The sequence below is a fragment of the Neofelis nebulosa genome, chromosome 8 (genome assembly GCF_028018385.1).
Source record: "Neofelis nebulosa isolate mNeoNeb1 chromosome 8, mNeoNeb1.pri, whole genome shotgun sequence".
NCBI lineage: Eukaryota > Metazoa > Chordata > Mammalia > Carnivora > Felidae > Neofelis > Neofelis nebulosa.
The window spans coordinates 10,101,721-10,116,439 of NC_080789.1; positions in this window are offsets into that span (position 1 = coordinate 10,101,721).

Genomic DNA, 14,719 nt, shown 5'->3' on the forward strand with positions numbered 1-14,719 from the left:
TCCCCTCATCTGGGTGACCTTCCTCCAGCCGAGGACTGTGGTCGAGGCCACCGGCCAGCCCTTGCCCCCTCTGCAGACCTGTGGCTGCCCAGGTCATTGGCTTGCCCCAGTGTTGGGGCAGCGTGGCAGCAGGGGCAAGGGCGGGTGGGTGAAGCTGGGTCCGGGGTTCGTGTGCCACCCCCTCCCCTCCTGGCCTCCTCCCCTCCCCACAGCAGGAGCAGCAGCGGGAAAGGTTGGCGGAGGGGGGCTATTTTGGGAGCGTTTCCTTAGCAACAGCTGCCACAGGCCGTCTGTGGCGGTTTTTCTATAGGTGCTAAAATATTCCACCCTGGTGACTACTGAGTGCTGGGGGGTGGGCGAGGGTGGGAGTGGAGGGCGGGAGAGACCCCTTCGGTCCTCCATACCCAGGGCACAGCCTGCTGGGCTGGGTCTTGGGCCGCTGGACCCCCGTGGCCCCTTTCCCCACCGTGGGTCCTCACCCCCTCGGGGCTGCTGGGACTTTAGAGTTCTGAGGCAGGCCAGCTGTGTCCTGGTCTGATTACCAAGCTAAGCGGCTGGGCTGCCTCAGTTTGTCCCATCTGTAGAATGGGCTGGCCAGATGTTCAGGAACTCTCTAAGCCCCAAACCCCTGGGCTCTGTGACTCCGGCATTTTGAAACGGCCCTTCCCGTCCACCTCCCCCATTCCAGGTGTCCAACCTGCTTGGCCCAAGCCCCCTCACCTCCAGTCCTCCCTGCCCTCTGCACAGGCTCTCAAGGCCCCCGTGGGACCAGGGAGGCCTGACTGGGCTCCCAGAGCGAAACAACCGGTGAGCGCCCTGCTGGCCTGGAACGACCTTTCCAGAAACTGGGAATCGGTTCCACTTCTGGCTCAGACACTTGCTTACTCTCTGAGTGAGCCTGGGCACTTCCCTCTCTCCGTGTCTTAGTTCAGTTTTCTCACCTGTGCACTAGGGACGCTCGTAGACTCTCCCTCATAAAGACATTGCGAGGATCAAATCTGAGAGTGGGAAACGGGCAGGGGGGCTTTGGCAAAACGTCCAGGCGGACGAAGGTTTCGCCATCATTACCCGTCCAACTTCAGAGCAAGTCTCGCCCTTCCAGAGAGCTGTCCCTGGCCACCGGGGGCCCCGCCGCTCACAACAAGATGACCCGTGCCTCAGTTTCCCCGTTGAGTAACAAGCGCCTGCACCATAGAGTTCTTGCAAGGATTAAATGGGACAGTGCCCCCGAAGGCCTGTGATATAGTGCTGGGCTAATGGAACCACTCGAGGGGGCCCGTTCTACTCACTCCTTCCGGGGCGTGCTTCTGTGCTAGATGAAGTCAAAGCCTACTCACCCTCTGGGGACCCAGTCCAGACTGTCCCACCACAGGTGAGGCTCCTGAGGTCCAGAGATGACAAGCCACGTGCCGGGGGTCACCCAGGTTCTGACATCTAAGCCTCTCTCCCCTGCCCCTTCAGGCCTCTGCGCTCCTGTCTCATATCCCTCCCCCTGCCCCCTCCCCACCCCTGCCCTTCCCAAATATAGCAAATTCTCCCTCTAGTCTCAACAGTGGGGGTATTGTCCTATGATATGATAGGGTATCATACATATGAGGAAACTGAGGCACAGAGAGGAGAGGAGAGCTGCCCAGAGGCGCTCAAGGCTTGGGTGTGGGGAGGGGACTCTTTTTCCTGGGGTCCCTGAACCTCTCTCTGACTGGAGCTGCCCTGTCTGCCTCCTCTCAGTCCGCACCTCCTCTCAGTCCACCGTCGGCCTCCACCAGACCTTCCTTACAGGAGATGAGCCAGAGGGGTCCCAGAACTAGCAAGGTGGCCATGACCAAACGTTTCCTCTCAACCCTATGGTGTCACAGCCACCAGGCCTCCCTCTCCTGTCTCCCAAACGTCACTGTCCCCGAGCCTCTACCTTTTCCTTAAACTTGTGCCCAGTGACCTAGCATCAGGACTGATCCCACAGGAACAGAGGCTCTGGGTCTACAGACACCTCCGTCCCCCGCCCCCCCTTCTTGCCCCTCCTTTCTTCCCTGGCACCCCGCATTCCCAGGGCAGCCACCAGGCCAGGCCTCTGGCTGGGTGAAGGGACCACACAGGTCATCTGCCTCCCCTGAAATCCTTCCAGTTTCCCTGGAAAGGTGTGACAGTGACCAGGCACTTCTCTGCCACTGACCCAGGGTTCCGATTGCTTAAGTTCCCCCAGCGGTTCACACCAAAGACTCACGCGAACCCCAGTCCTGGTTGCCTGCCGGTGAGGCCACCGCAGAGTCATGAGGGAGGGGGCATGGAGTGCTCCCTGGGGCTCTGCACAGTATTGAAGGGAGGATTGAGAAAGGGCCGGTCGCGTTTATTGAACACCTACTATGAGCCGTGCGAGATGGTCACGTTTATTGAACACCTGCTATGAGCTGTGCATTTCTTGTGTATCTACCTCCCTTAATCTGCCCCTGTGAGGGGGCGGGACTGTTAGGGACCCCGTGTTACAAACAGGTTAAATAAAAAATCGGGGCACCAGGGCTGGATGAATGAATGAGTGGGTAATGAACGACTTGTGCTTCTGGTGTCAGGGAGGCCCTCCAGGGGAAGTGGCGGGGAGACTGGGCTCGGAGGGCCCCAGGAATTCTCTGGGCAGAGGAGGAGGCAGGGCACTTCAGGCAGGAAAAAACAGCACGGGCAAAGGCAGAGAGGTGCGGAAGCATCTGGTATGTTCTGGAATCTGTGGGAATCAGGGCGTATGTGTGGGTATATAGGGTGCTGGGTAAGGTGGGGCCTGACTGTACATCATGCTGAGGAGTTGGGACTGGATCCCGACTGGAGGTGGGGACGAGGCACGGGAAGGGAGGCTGTCATGGTGGTTAGTGTGCGGGACACATGCTCCGGGATCAGCTTGGAGGAGAAGCTGGAGGAAATTTCACCTGCAATAAATTCTCAATCCGGCTTTGGGGTGCCTCCGTCTGTCCGCCTCTTAACTGAGACTAGCCACAGATGGCCAGGCTCTCGGGGAAGTTCTTCTGGCTGTCTAACTATAGGTATTCTCTCCTCCCACCACCGGTGGAGGAGCACTTCCCCTCCTCAGAGGGTCGGGGTGGCCAGGGGCGGTGAGGGGCCGGGGGTGTACTCCCCGCAGCCCAGAGTGTGGGGCCCAGACCTGGGGGGACGCCGGGGCGGGGATCCTCCCTTGCAAAGACAGTTCGGAGTAATGCGGGCGCAGAGACCCGGAGACTGGGTTTGGGTCCGGCTCTGCCACCTCTGCGTGACCTTGGGCGAGCTCCTGACCCTCTCTGGCACTCAGTCTCCCAGTCTGTAAAATGAGGCGCCGCTGTCTAGGCGGCCGTGAGGGTCCCTCCAGCCAGGCCACCTCCGTCTCCCCGAGCACGGTGCGTAGGGTCTTTAAGTGCGGGTACTCCCGGAAGGGGAAGGGGAGCGCTGAGCCTCGAGGCCGGGAGCCACGGAACCCAGGGCAGACCCTCTCCCACCCACCCCCCTTCCCGGCCCGGAGGAACCCAACCGACCTGTCCCTGGGGGCCAGGAAACCCGGGAGCGGATTCTCGGAATGGGTTCTGGGAGGAGCGCTCCGGGAGGGAGGAGGAAAACCCGGGCAGGATCGCGGGCAGGAGCGGGGCCACGCAGCCCCCCGCCCCCGGCCCTGCCCCGCGCGGCCGGCCGGCGGAAGGGGGCTGGAAGACCCGCCGGGCTGCGGGGAGGGGGCTGGGCCGGGGGCCCGCGGGCCGCCGGGGGCCCGGGCCCTGGGGGGGGGGGGGGGGCGCGCGGCCTCCGCACTGGGGCGCGGGTCACGTGTGAGGAGGGGCGAAAGTCTCGCAAAGCGGGGCGGCGTGCCGCGAGTTGGGAGTTCTCGGCACGCCGCGGGCGGCGGGAGCTCGGGCTCCCGGGCGAGCCGGGGACGCGGCGGAGGCGCGGGCCTGGGTCCGAGACAGCGGGGGCCGCACCGAGAGTGGGAGGGGGAGAGAGACGGAGACGGACAGACGGGGACCGGGAGGAGGACAGATAGAGACGCGCAGGGGAGAGAGACAGGGCAGAGGCGGAGGCAGGCAGGGGAGACACCGGGAGGGCGACGGAGACGAAGGGACCCCGCAGGGAGACACGGAGAGAGCGGCAGCGGGAAGGAGGAGACCCACCGAGCGACAGAGATCCGGGGAGGCGGGCGGGGGGAGGGGGCAGCCGGGGGAGGTGGCGGCGGATCCCGGGCCGGCCGGCCGAGGAGGAAGGGGTGGGGGGGGACAGTGCAGCGGGGCAGGGAGCGGAGCGCAGGGCGGGGGACGGCGCGGAGTGACGGCGCGAGAACAGCAGGGGGGGGCGGCGGAGGGCAGGCGGCTGCGGCGGGGGCGGGGGGCGCGAGCGCGGGCGGCCGAGCGCCATGGGCCCCCGGACCCCCGCGCTCTGAGCCGGGGCCCGGCCCGACGATGCTGACGCCCAGGCGGCGCCGGGGGCGCGGCGCGGGGCAGCGCTGAAAGTTGGGCGGCCCGCGGGGAGCGGCGCGGGACGGCCCGGAGGCGCGGAGACCCGGAGACCGACGGACACGTCCACCTGCAGCCGGGGAGGGGGGCGGGGCCGGCCCGCCGAGTTCGCGGGGAGGGGGCGCCGGGACTCCCCTCTCCCCGCCCGGGACGCCGCCCGCCCGACTGCGCCGCCGGGGGATGTAGAGCCCGCTCGCCGCCTCCTGGACCTTCGTCGGAACCTCCGCCCCGCGGTAAGCCGGGCCCACGCCCACCGCTGGCGTCGTCCGTCTGTCCGTCCGGCCGCGTGCGTGTCTGTGTGTCCCGTCTGGGCTCCGTGGGCCCCGCCCGCCGAGCACCTTATCCCCGCGGGTCTCGGGTTCCAGGCGCGCGTTCAGCGCGGTCCGGCGACTCCCCGGGAGCTGGCAAGCTCTGTCGCTCTGTCGGTCGGTCGGTCGGTCGGTCGGTCGGTGGGGAGCGCGAAGGTCTGGGTTGCGGCCGGCAAGGCCGAGAGAGGTGGGCGGAAGAGGCCTTGACCTCCTGCCCCGGCCACGACCTTTCCCTGCCTCCACCCACCCCCGGTTGTCAGCCCGTTCTGAGGAGCTTCAAGGCAGGTGACTTGTGGCAAAGGAGGGGGGGGGGGTCCCCTTTCCGCTTCCCCAGCTGCAACCTGTTTGCAAAGGGCCCTGGCCCTCTGATCTGACAGAAGACGACAACGTCCCACTTCTCATGCTCTGAGCACCTACTTTGGGCCAGGTGAGCCCAGGGTGGGGTCCAGTAAATGAGGTAGAGACTGTGGAGAGAGGCAAGGGCTGCTTTTCCCTCCCTGGAGGAGAGCCCCAAGGAAAGAGGTCTGAATGAACCCCTGAGCAGGGAAACTTCCCTGCCTCCCCACCGGCATCAACACCACACTTCGGCCGTGGGTGCCTAGGCTGTGAGATGGGGAGAGAATACAGGGAGGTGGCAGGTGGGAGTGTGATGGAGGCACCGGAGGCAGGGCAGCCTGGCTAAGCCGGCAGGTGAGGCCCTCAAGGCCAGTAGGATGCTTAGCAGCGGCTTGGGGGAACCGGGAACTGAGGGACGGAGGTCCCAGGGCCACGCGTACGAGACCCAGAGAGGAGCCAGACCTCGTGTGTGTGTGTGTGTGTGTGTGTGTGTGTGTGTGTGTGTGTGTGTAAAATGTCTGTTCCGCTTCTCCCCACATACAGTCCTGTGACCTCCAGGGCTTCGGCAGTTTGGGGAGCTGTTGGCAGGACTCTGGGGGCCCTGCGAGCCACGCAAGCCCTGCCTTGGCCTGGGATGGGAGCAGCCACAGCTAGAAGAGGTGGTGGGATAAGGTCTGGGTTGCAACATGGCAGGAGCACGGGCTGCTGGCCGTCGAGCTGACCCATATCCAAGTTGGAGCCTGGAGGGGTGAGCCTGGAACATTCGACCGTTTTCCACAGGGAGGCGGGCTCTTTTGGGGGCTTTCCACCCTGGGCAGGGGGCTTCACACACCCTACATTCAGGCTCCTGGAAATCAGCTCACTAGCTGAGGGACCAGCACCCTGAGGCAGTCGCTCTCCTCCCCGACCCTCAACTTCCATAGCTGTGGAATGAGGACACAGCTCCCTGCCCCACTGACCTCCAAGGGCTCAGATGAGCCGAGGGCCGTTCACAGACTCAAGAAAGTGCTGGGCGGACGGCAGTAAGGATTCCTTTTACCTTCAGGAAGGTGAACAGCTAACGGGGAGGGAGTATATGGCCTCCAAGAGAGGATTGACCAAGGAGGGGAATGTCCAGGAGTTAGAGGGGCATCTGGGGCTTGGGCGCTATTCCTCAGGAACCTTTGGGGATCCTGGAAAAGGAAGGCCCTCTCCCCATGAAAGCCTTTGGGGTGACTGGGAACAGGCAGAGCTGGCCTTGAGTATCTGCTGGGTGACCTTGGGCCTCTGGCTCGACTTCTCTGGGCCTCAGTGTCTTCAACCGGAGAATGGGGACGTTGGTACTGACTCCACTGGGTTGCCGAGCGATTTGCCGGCTATTTGAGGCCTCTGAAAGCAGCTTGCAAAAGCCTGGAGCATAGTAGGTTCTCAGACGTTTGCAGAAACCAGGATGAAGTAGCTCTAGAGGCTGTGGAAAGATTTCTTTGCTTCGGATAAGAAGGAAGGGGAGGAGGAACAGTGTAGGCTTACAGGGCGGGTTGGTTCTTAATGTGGATCTGGGGGAGGCGGGGGCGAGTGCCGAGGGGGGTGTGAGGAGGAGGGGCCCCCTCTGCGGGGACCACTGAGTCACGAGGACATGGAAGCGACATGACAACCAGCAACATGGTAACCAGGAGACTCGTGGCGGTGGGAAACGGAGCTGAAGCCGTGTGTCGGGGAGGGGTGGGGGGTGGCAGTACCGGGGCTGGAGGGTCCGGGGAAGAAGAACCGGGCTGGTCTCCCAGAGGGAGTAGCGGGGAGACCCTGAGGTCAGGTGGGCTAGGGTGGAGAGAAGGCGAGGGCAGAAGGAGAGGCGACTCTAGGGGCTGCCGGGCAGGGGGCTTCTCCCGCACCTCCCCAGGCTCCTCGCTCCTCTCCTCCACATCTCCACTTTTCATGCCTCTCCCCCTAGGATGCCAAATTTGGCTCACGCAATCTGTCGTCTCTCTTCTGAGATTGGCACCGGGACCAAAGCCGAGTGCATTACATCACCGCCGCTCCCCCTGCACGAGGAGAGGGAGGGACAGAGGGCCGGGGGGCAAGTGGCCAAGCCTCAACTTTCATTCCTGTCTTCCTGCTCACTCTTGCTGCCTCAGTCCCAGGCGTTGGGGGCTTCCGGGGAGCAGGCAAGCAGGGCCTGGAGGCGGGACGAGGGCTCCCATCTTGGAGAGATCCCAGGGCCAGGGCCGGAGGTCAGACCGCGTCGCTGTCCCCCTGGCTAGGTGGCGCCTGGGAGGCAGGGAGCCTAAGTGCAGCACATTCTGTCATCGCCTTGCCGTGTGACCTTGGGCAGGTCCCCCCGCCCCCCGCCCCCACCCTGTGCAGTGTCTACATCTGTGTGGAGAACAGTTGGCCACTCGAGAGCTTGGGGACTCTCCTGAGAAAAGATGCCCTTGGGTCCTGCTGCGCTCCTGGGCACAGAGGAGGAGTTCTGCATTTTCGGTGGCTCACTGTGACTTTTAGCAAGACCTTAGACCTGCGTCTCTTCACCTGTCAAACGGGGTCGACAGAGCCCTCAAAGGCGCTAAATGCGGAAGAGGTACGAGACACGCAGGTGAGAGACAGGGGAAGAGACAGGGGGGTCTCTGGCCCTGAAACCACAGACCCTCGGGGACCCTGTGGCTCCCGGCAGGCTGGGCTGGAGGCGACGGGGGGGCAGTAGACCAGTATCTCCATACAGACAGAAGGCTTGGCCCTTAAATCACTGGGCTGACGTCCTTGTTTTAAAAAACGGAAACCGAAGCCCAAAGAGGGAAGTGGACCCCCACCCCGAGGCCACAGTGGTGGTTTGGGGGGTAGAGGAAGTAGAGGTGGGGCCTGAACCCGGGGCTCCTAGTTCCCAGCCCTGCCTAGAAGCAGACAGGCAGGCAGGAAGATACCTACCCCGTGGAACACTGTGGCAAGACTGGACAGGACCCAGGAGTTTGAGGGCCCCGTTCTCCCTGTGGCCTCCTCCGTTCTCCCTTCCTGCTCCTTGGCTCCCATCATCTCCACCCTCCCTGGGCATTAATCCCTCCTTCGTCTGGTCTGTTTCAAGAGCTCCTTTTTGGGCTTATGTTATTTTTTTTTAATATGTAATTTTTAAAAGTTTATGTATTTTGGGGGGGGGGGAGGGGCAGAGAGAACGAGAGAGAGAAAATCCCAAGCAGGCTCCAAGCTGTCAGTGCTGAGCCTGACACGGGACTCAATCCCACGAACTGTGAGATCGTGATCTGAGCTGAAATCAAGAGTCGGCCGCTTAATGGACTGAGCCACCCAGGTGCCCCTTGGGCTCATTAAAAAAATTTTTTTAACGTTTATTTATTTTGGGGAGAGAGAGAGCACGCAAGCAGGGGGAGGGCAGAGAGAGAGGGAGACCCAGAATCCAAAGCGGGCTCCGGGCTCCAAGCTATTAGCACAGAGCCTGACCACCCGGGGCTCGAACCCACGAACTGCGAGATCATGACCTGAGCTGAAGTCGGGCGCTTAACCGACTGAGCCACCCAGACACCCCACCTTGGGTTCATTTTAAAGTGAGTTTCAAGCCGTCTCAGGCAGCGACACGCTAGATTTGGAGTTAAGCTAGAAGATTGTGGCCCTTCTAGAAGATTCTCAGAGCTGGAGGTAGAGGAAGATGGGGAGCCTCTGGATGGTTTGTGAAGTAGTGAGCTCCTCATTCCCAGAGCTATTTAAGCAGAACCAGATGAGTACCTGCCAAGACCCAGTGAGTCCTACTTTATGGGTGAGTTTCAATGACAGTCCCGCCTCCAAAATCCCAGGAGCCTTTCCTATCCCAGGAGCGGCTGGGACGCAGCAGTCGTTGCTTGCCCGCTTTCCAGCAAGGAAACTCACTGTTACACGCCGGGCATTGGGCTGGGAGCTCTTTGCAAATACTTTCGCTTGCAATCCTCCCATCAACCCCGCAATGTCGATTTGATGTCCCTGTGTCACAGATGGGGGAGCCATGGCTCAGAGAGTCTATGTGATCTGCCCAAGGTCACACAGCAGGGAAGTGAATGAGTCTGGATTTGAGTCCTGGCCAGTCTGATTCTCGGGGGCTGTCCCTGGGACTTCCTTGAGAAAAGAGTGGAAAAAAGTCCCTCCCCTGGGCCGGGGCTTGGCAAGAGATGATGTGTCGCCCCCACAGCATGACACCCCCTCAAGGATCCTCTGGGGGCTCCATTCTGGAGACATAGACGTGCACCCAAGGGAGAACTCACTTTACAAGTGGGAAGACTGAGGCACAGAGACGAAGAGTGACCCGCCCAAAGGTGCCCAGAGAGTCAGATTTGGGCCAGGGGTCTTTCCCTGCGCTGGTGAGGCAGGAGGCTCCTTTGGGCCGATGACGGTGTTAGGTCTGGGATTGGGGGTGCAGGCGGCTCAGTGGTTTGGCAGAGGGCTGAGAGAGAGTGCTGGCTCCAGGCTAGGGCCGTGGGGAGCGAAGTCGGCCTCCAGAACGCGGGAACGCGGAGAAGGGAGCAGGAAGAGAAATCAGCAGGGACAGCGGGTCCACTTCTGTCCTCCCCGGTCCTGGTCCTGCCCGCAGATGTCCATGTCAGACCCCCGGTGAAGTCGGGGGAAACTGTGGGTGGGGCCTGCCTGGCAAGAGCGGAGGCTCTTGGAGCTAGCCTTGGGTGTGGCTCCCTGTGTGACCTTAGGTTAGTTCCTCACCCTCTCTGAGCTTGGTATGCTCACCCGTGTGACCAAGAATCTGGACCGAATGATCCGTTTCCCAACGAACGTAGCAGCCGCTGGGCTGTCATCCCAAAGTGCTCCTCCCATCCCCACGAGGACCCTGGGCCCCGGGAAGGGGCAGGCAGGAATCCTGGAGGTTGGCATAACCTTTAAGCCTCCTCGGCGACTCAGCCCTCCTTGCGGTGTGGGGGGAATCTCCGGGCGCAGCCCTTCTTCTCCTTTGCATCTTTATTTTTCTCCTGCTCCCTCTTCCCCTTGCTACGTGGGCTGATCGCTGCTCAAACTTTTAATTCAGATGGTAATTGAAATAATAATATGGGCTGAGGCCCCTCTGCTTGTGACGCTGCAGCTGATGGAGCTCAGCTATGAATAGACCCTGAGTCACACACGCGCGCGCGCGCGCGCGCGCGCGCCCGCTCCTGCCGGCGCGCACACGGGGCTCACGGGGTGGTGGGTGGGGTGCAGCGTGGGGGGGCAGGGTGGGCTCATGCTCCAGCTGGCTCTGGGTCTCGGCCCCCCACTCTCAAAGGCCTGGGACCCTTCTGCCCCCTGCCACCCACTCCCTGCTCCCTGCGGCACACCGGCAAGACTTGGGACATCGGTGGTCTGGATTACCGGAGGGGAAACTGAGGTCCCAGCAAGGGGGAGTGGCTGGCGGGACGCAAATAGAAAGGGGCCCGGACTAGGTTTGAGCTGGTGGGTTTTGCCCGATTCTTAGACCCCTGTCCTGCCTTAGGGCACACAGGCAAATGCGGGAGAGGAGCACAGGGGTGTGGCGCTGTCTCCCTTTGGTGTCCCCCCTGCCTCAGTCTTCCCAGCGCACGCTCGCACCCCCTCTCACACCTTCCCTCGGGCGCACACCCAGACGCTCAGCTGCTCCGAGACGCGGTGCTGTTGCTTCCTGGCTGGGCTGCAGGGAGGTTTTCTTGGGGGGTCCTGCTGTAGGAACGGGGACAGACCCCCAAGTGCCAGGCTCTAGGCGAGGCTTTTGTGTTCATGATCTTACTTAATCCTCCTTGTCACCTTCCGTCGAGGAAACTGAGGCTCAGCTAGAAGCAAGAGTTTGCCCCAGGTCCGGCGGGGTGGGCTCAGCCGTATACCATCATCCTGCCGGAATGTTCCCAGTTCTAGCCCTTCTGGGACCCTCCATTTGGCTTGCTGCAGGAGGAAGTGTGCGTCTCTTCCAGCCTGGGGCTCCCCTCTTCTCCCCCTGCATTCCTCCCTGTGGCTACCTGGCCAGTTGTTGACCAGCTCTCGTGCCAGCAGCAGGAAATCCGGTCTCGGTGGGCAGGGGGAGGGGACGCGTCCATGCGGGGCATTGCCAGGCCAAAGAGAGAAGCTACCAAGACGGGCGGTCCTTGGTGTTCCAGACCCCAGCTGGAGCTGTGCAGGGAGAGGGCCTTGCGGTTCCCTGTCAGCTGGGAGATTCAGTCTAGGCCTGCTGGGTGTGCCCAGCAGGGGCCCCCGGAAGGGCAGAGGGGAGATGGGCCTGGGCACGGGGAGTGCGGTGGAGCAGAGTTACCCCTGGGCCTGGGACGATGGAGAAAATTCTCCCCAACGTTTTCTGGTGGCCCCGTCGTCTCCTGTATCTGCTTTTTCTCCAGCACTCTGCTGGGACACGGAGCCGCTGAGCGCAGAGACCACAGTGAACTGCCCAGGGCCCCTCGTGACTCCCCTGCCTCCTGACTCCCCTGATGACACCTGCTCTCTGATTTAATCCCAGTTTAGCCACTCACTTACCCCTTGTGACCTTGACTGGGACGAGGACCTTTGCTCCTCCGTGAAGCAGAGGCAACCTGTGGCGATGGGGGGCTGTGCTTGGCTTTCCCCTTCTGTTCCCCGTCTGCTCTCAGAGCTCAGCCCGGCTCCACCTGGGCAGTGAGATGGGAGGGGACCCGCTAGGCCAGGGAGGAGAGGGTGCATGACTGTGCGGGACTCATCCCATTTTACTGATGGGGAGACTGAGGCCTTGGGGAGGGAGTTTGGCCAACCCTGATTGGGTGGCGTAATTGGTACCAGGTTTTACCATCTGGCCTCTGGGATACCGCCCCCCTGCCCTCGGCAAAGTCTCTCCCCCACCCCGCCCTGCTGCCTCCCCTCCCAACCTCTACCTCTACTCCAAACTCCCACTGTAGGCCTGAAAAGAAGTCCAAGCCCCCTGCCCTGGAATGGGGGCCAGCAATTTGGAAACTCCATGGGGCCATATAGGGGAGGTGGCAGGCACAGAACTGGAGGGGACCTGGCTGTGGGTGGTGAGGTGGGGGAGGGCAGGAGGGGCTCAGTCACTCTGGCACGTGACCCCTCTTGTTAAAAAAATTTCTTTAATGTTTATTTATTTTTGAGAGAGACACACACACGAAGTGTGATTGGGGAGGGGCAGAGAGCGAGGGAGACAGAGAGTCTGAAGCAGGTTCCAGGCCCCGAGCTGTCAGCACAGAGCCCCACACGGGGCTCAAACCTACGAACCGTGAGATCATGACCTGAGCCGAAGTCGGATGCTTCACCGACCGAACCACCCAGGCGCCCCAACGCCTCTTGCTAGGGAGCTCACCATCTCCTGGGGCAGCCCACTGTGTCTGGAAGGTTCTGCTAATTGGTACCTGCCTCCCTCTTTGGCTTTCGCTCGGAGGGCCCCAGCCTCTTCCCTATAGGAGAGGTGGCCGGCTACCCCGTGCCCCCGAGGCTTCTCTCCTCTGGCCTCCCTGGTCCCAGCGGAGGCCTGTGGATGGGAGACAGATCTGGGTTGAAGTTCACCTCCACCCCTGAGTGTCTATGTGGCCTCGGGCAGCCTATTCACTTCTCTGAGCCTCTACCCCTGACCTATGGGGTGGGGTGGGCTTGTTGATGGGAAGATCCATGAGCTTTGACTGTAACACGGCCTCTTGTTGCCTGAGCTGCTGCGTGGCCCGAACCGGTCGGTGGCGACTCCTCGCAGGTTTCCAGGCCCCAGGCCCCAGGCCCCACACCTTCACTGGCCGTCACCTTCCGATACTGCCTGTCTAGTTATCTCGGGTGTCAGCGCCTGAACTCTCTGCCGAACCCTCCAGACCTGCCCGGGTGGGGGTAGGGCTGGCTGAGTACCAGCGCCGGGCCGAACAGCTGCAGACCCTCAGGCCGCCTGACCTTGGAAAGAGCCTCTCTGGCTGGGTTTCAGAGCCATCCCCCCCGACACTGGGCAAGAGCTGGGCAACAAGGAGGGGAAGGAACCAGGTGCGGCGGAGAGCAGGCTTGGCCTCGTGCTGGAGCTGGCCTGGGTCCCTGAGGTGACAGGCCAGGGGACAGGAGAATGGACCGCCAGCCATGGGAGGGGGGTTACAATTATCAGCTGCATTAATAGCACGGCAGAGCCTCCCCGCGCTCTAGTGGTTGCCTAAGGAGGGGGTGAGCTGCCTGTCACGGGAGGTGTGCAAGCAGCCGCTGAATGACATCTGTTAGGAGGACAGCAGCAGGTTCTCATACAGGGCCAGGGGAAGGGATTAGACCCAGAGCCCAGAGTCCTCGTTGTCTGGGCCTCAGTGCGGAGGCCCCGTGGCCCTAAGGGCCTAACAGACCGTCCCAAGTATTCCCTCGCGACCTTCACCAACTCTCCCCACGGCTGTGCCCTCCAAAAGCCCACGGTCAGTATACGGTATGTTTGTTTTTACTCTGGGTCTTGGTCCGAAAGTTTAAAAGCTACTGCCCTGTATAGAAATCCTGGAGGCAGCGCTGGGAGACGCTCCGTGTGCAGATTCTTCTTTCTCCAGGATGCTCAGTTCCTAGGAACGTAAGTGCCAAGAATTCCAGGATGTCACTATTCTGTCCTCAGACCTCCCTTCCCTGGCCCAGCAGCCCGCTTGGCTCCAGGCCGTCCAGTCCCCCCCATCCCCCCCCCCCCCCACAACCACCCCCCTCTCCAGGGCCTACATCCCGCTCTCTGCCCAGCCTTGCTTTTTCTTCGCACTTCCTGCTTGCCCCACATCTTTCTGGGGACCTTTCTCTAAGCCCTCTGGCCTTGCAGACCCTTTGTCCCCGGGGCCTCGCCTGTTTCCCCGGGGACCTGGGCAAAGCACGAGGTGTGTCTTACCCGCTTCTCTTCCCCGAGCACGTGGCAGGTGCTCAGTAAATGCTCGCTCCTTCCACAGCGGTTCATGGAGAGCACCGTCCGAGGCCAGGCTCTGTGCTGAGTCGGAGACACACGGGGCAGGAGGGCGGAGGTCCCTGCAGCTCACCGGACGTTTAGGGTGAGGAATGAATGAATGAAGGAATGAAGGAATGAATAAACTAATGAATGGAGTCTGCGAGTCTGTGGCCTCAGGAGCCGGCTGGGCGGACGGTCAGAATGGGGAGCATGTAGCGCTCTGCCTGTGTGTTAGGCATTCTGCTAGGGACAGTCACTCGTGTCTGTGGATGAGCAGGAGTGTTGGGGTAAAAGCAGGGGCTGGGTGTTCCTGCCGCCGTCTCTGGCCCTTCTGAGACCGGTCCGCCTGCCCCAGCCTCCCCGCCCTCCTCCTCTGGTCCTTGGAGCTTCTCTTCTGGGCCTGGAGCCCTTGTTGTGAATCGGGGACACCCAGGGGCCCCCCAGGGGACACGTCAGAGAAGCCTATGCTCTGTGGGAGGGTGAGGCGAAGGCCTGAGGCCTCAGACGTCCTGGACTCCCTCTGGTGCCACAGAAGGTCTCCATCTGGCTCCACTCAGAGACCACCTCCGCCTGAGAGGTTCTCCCTGACTACGGGGACAGGAATAACTCCTCCTTGGTCACATTCTGTCATATCCCCTGCTTGGATCCTTCGCGGGAATTATGGACGAGCTGGAATTAGCTTGTTTCTCGGTCGGTCGTCAGAGATTTGTTAAGGGTCCACTCTGTGCCGGGCACCGGGGGCCGGGGGTGAGGCAGAGAGCAGAGGTTCGAGGTCCCTGCACTTAAGGAGGTTG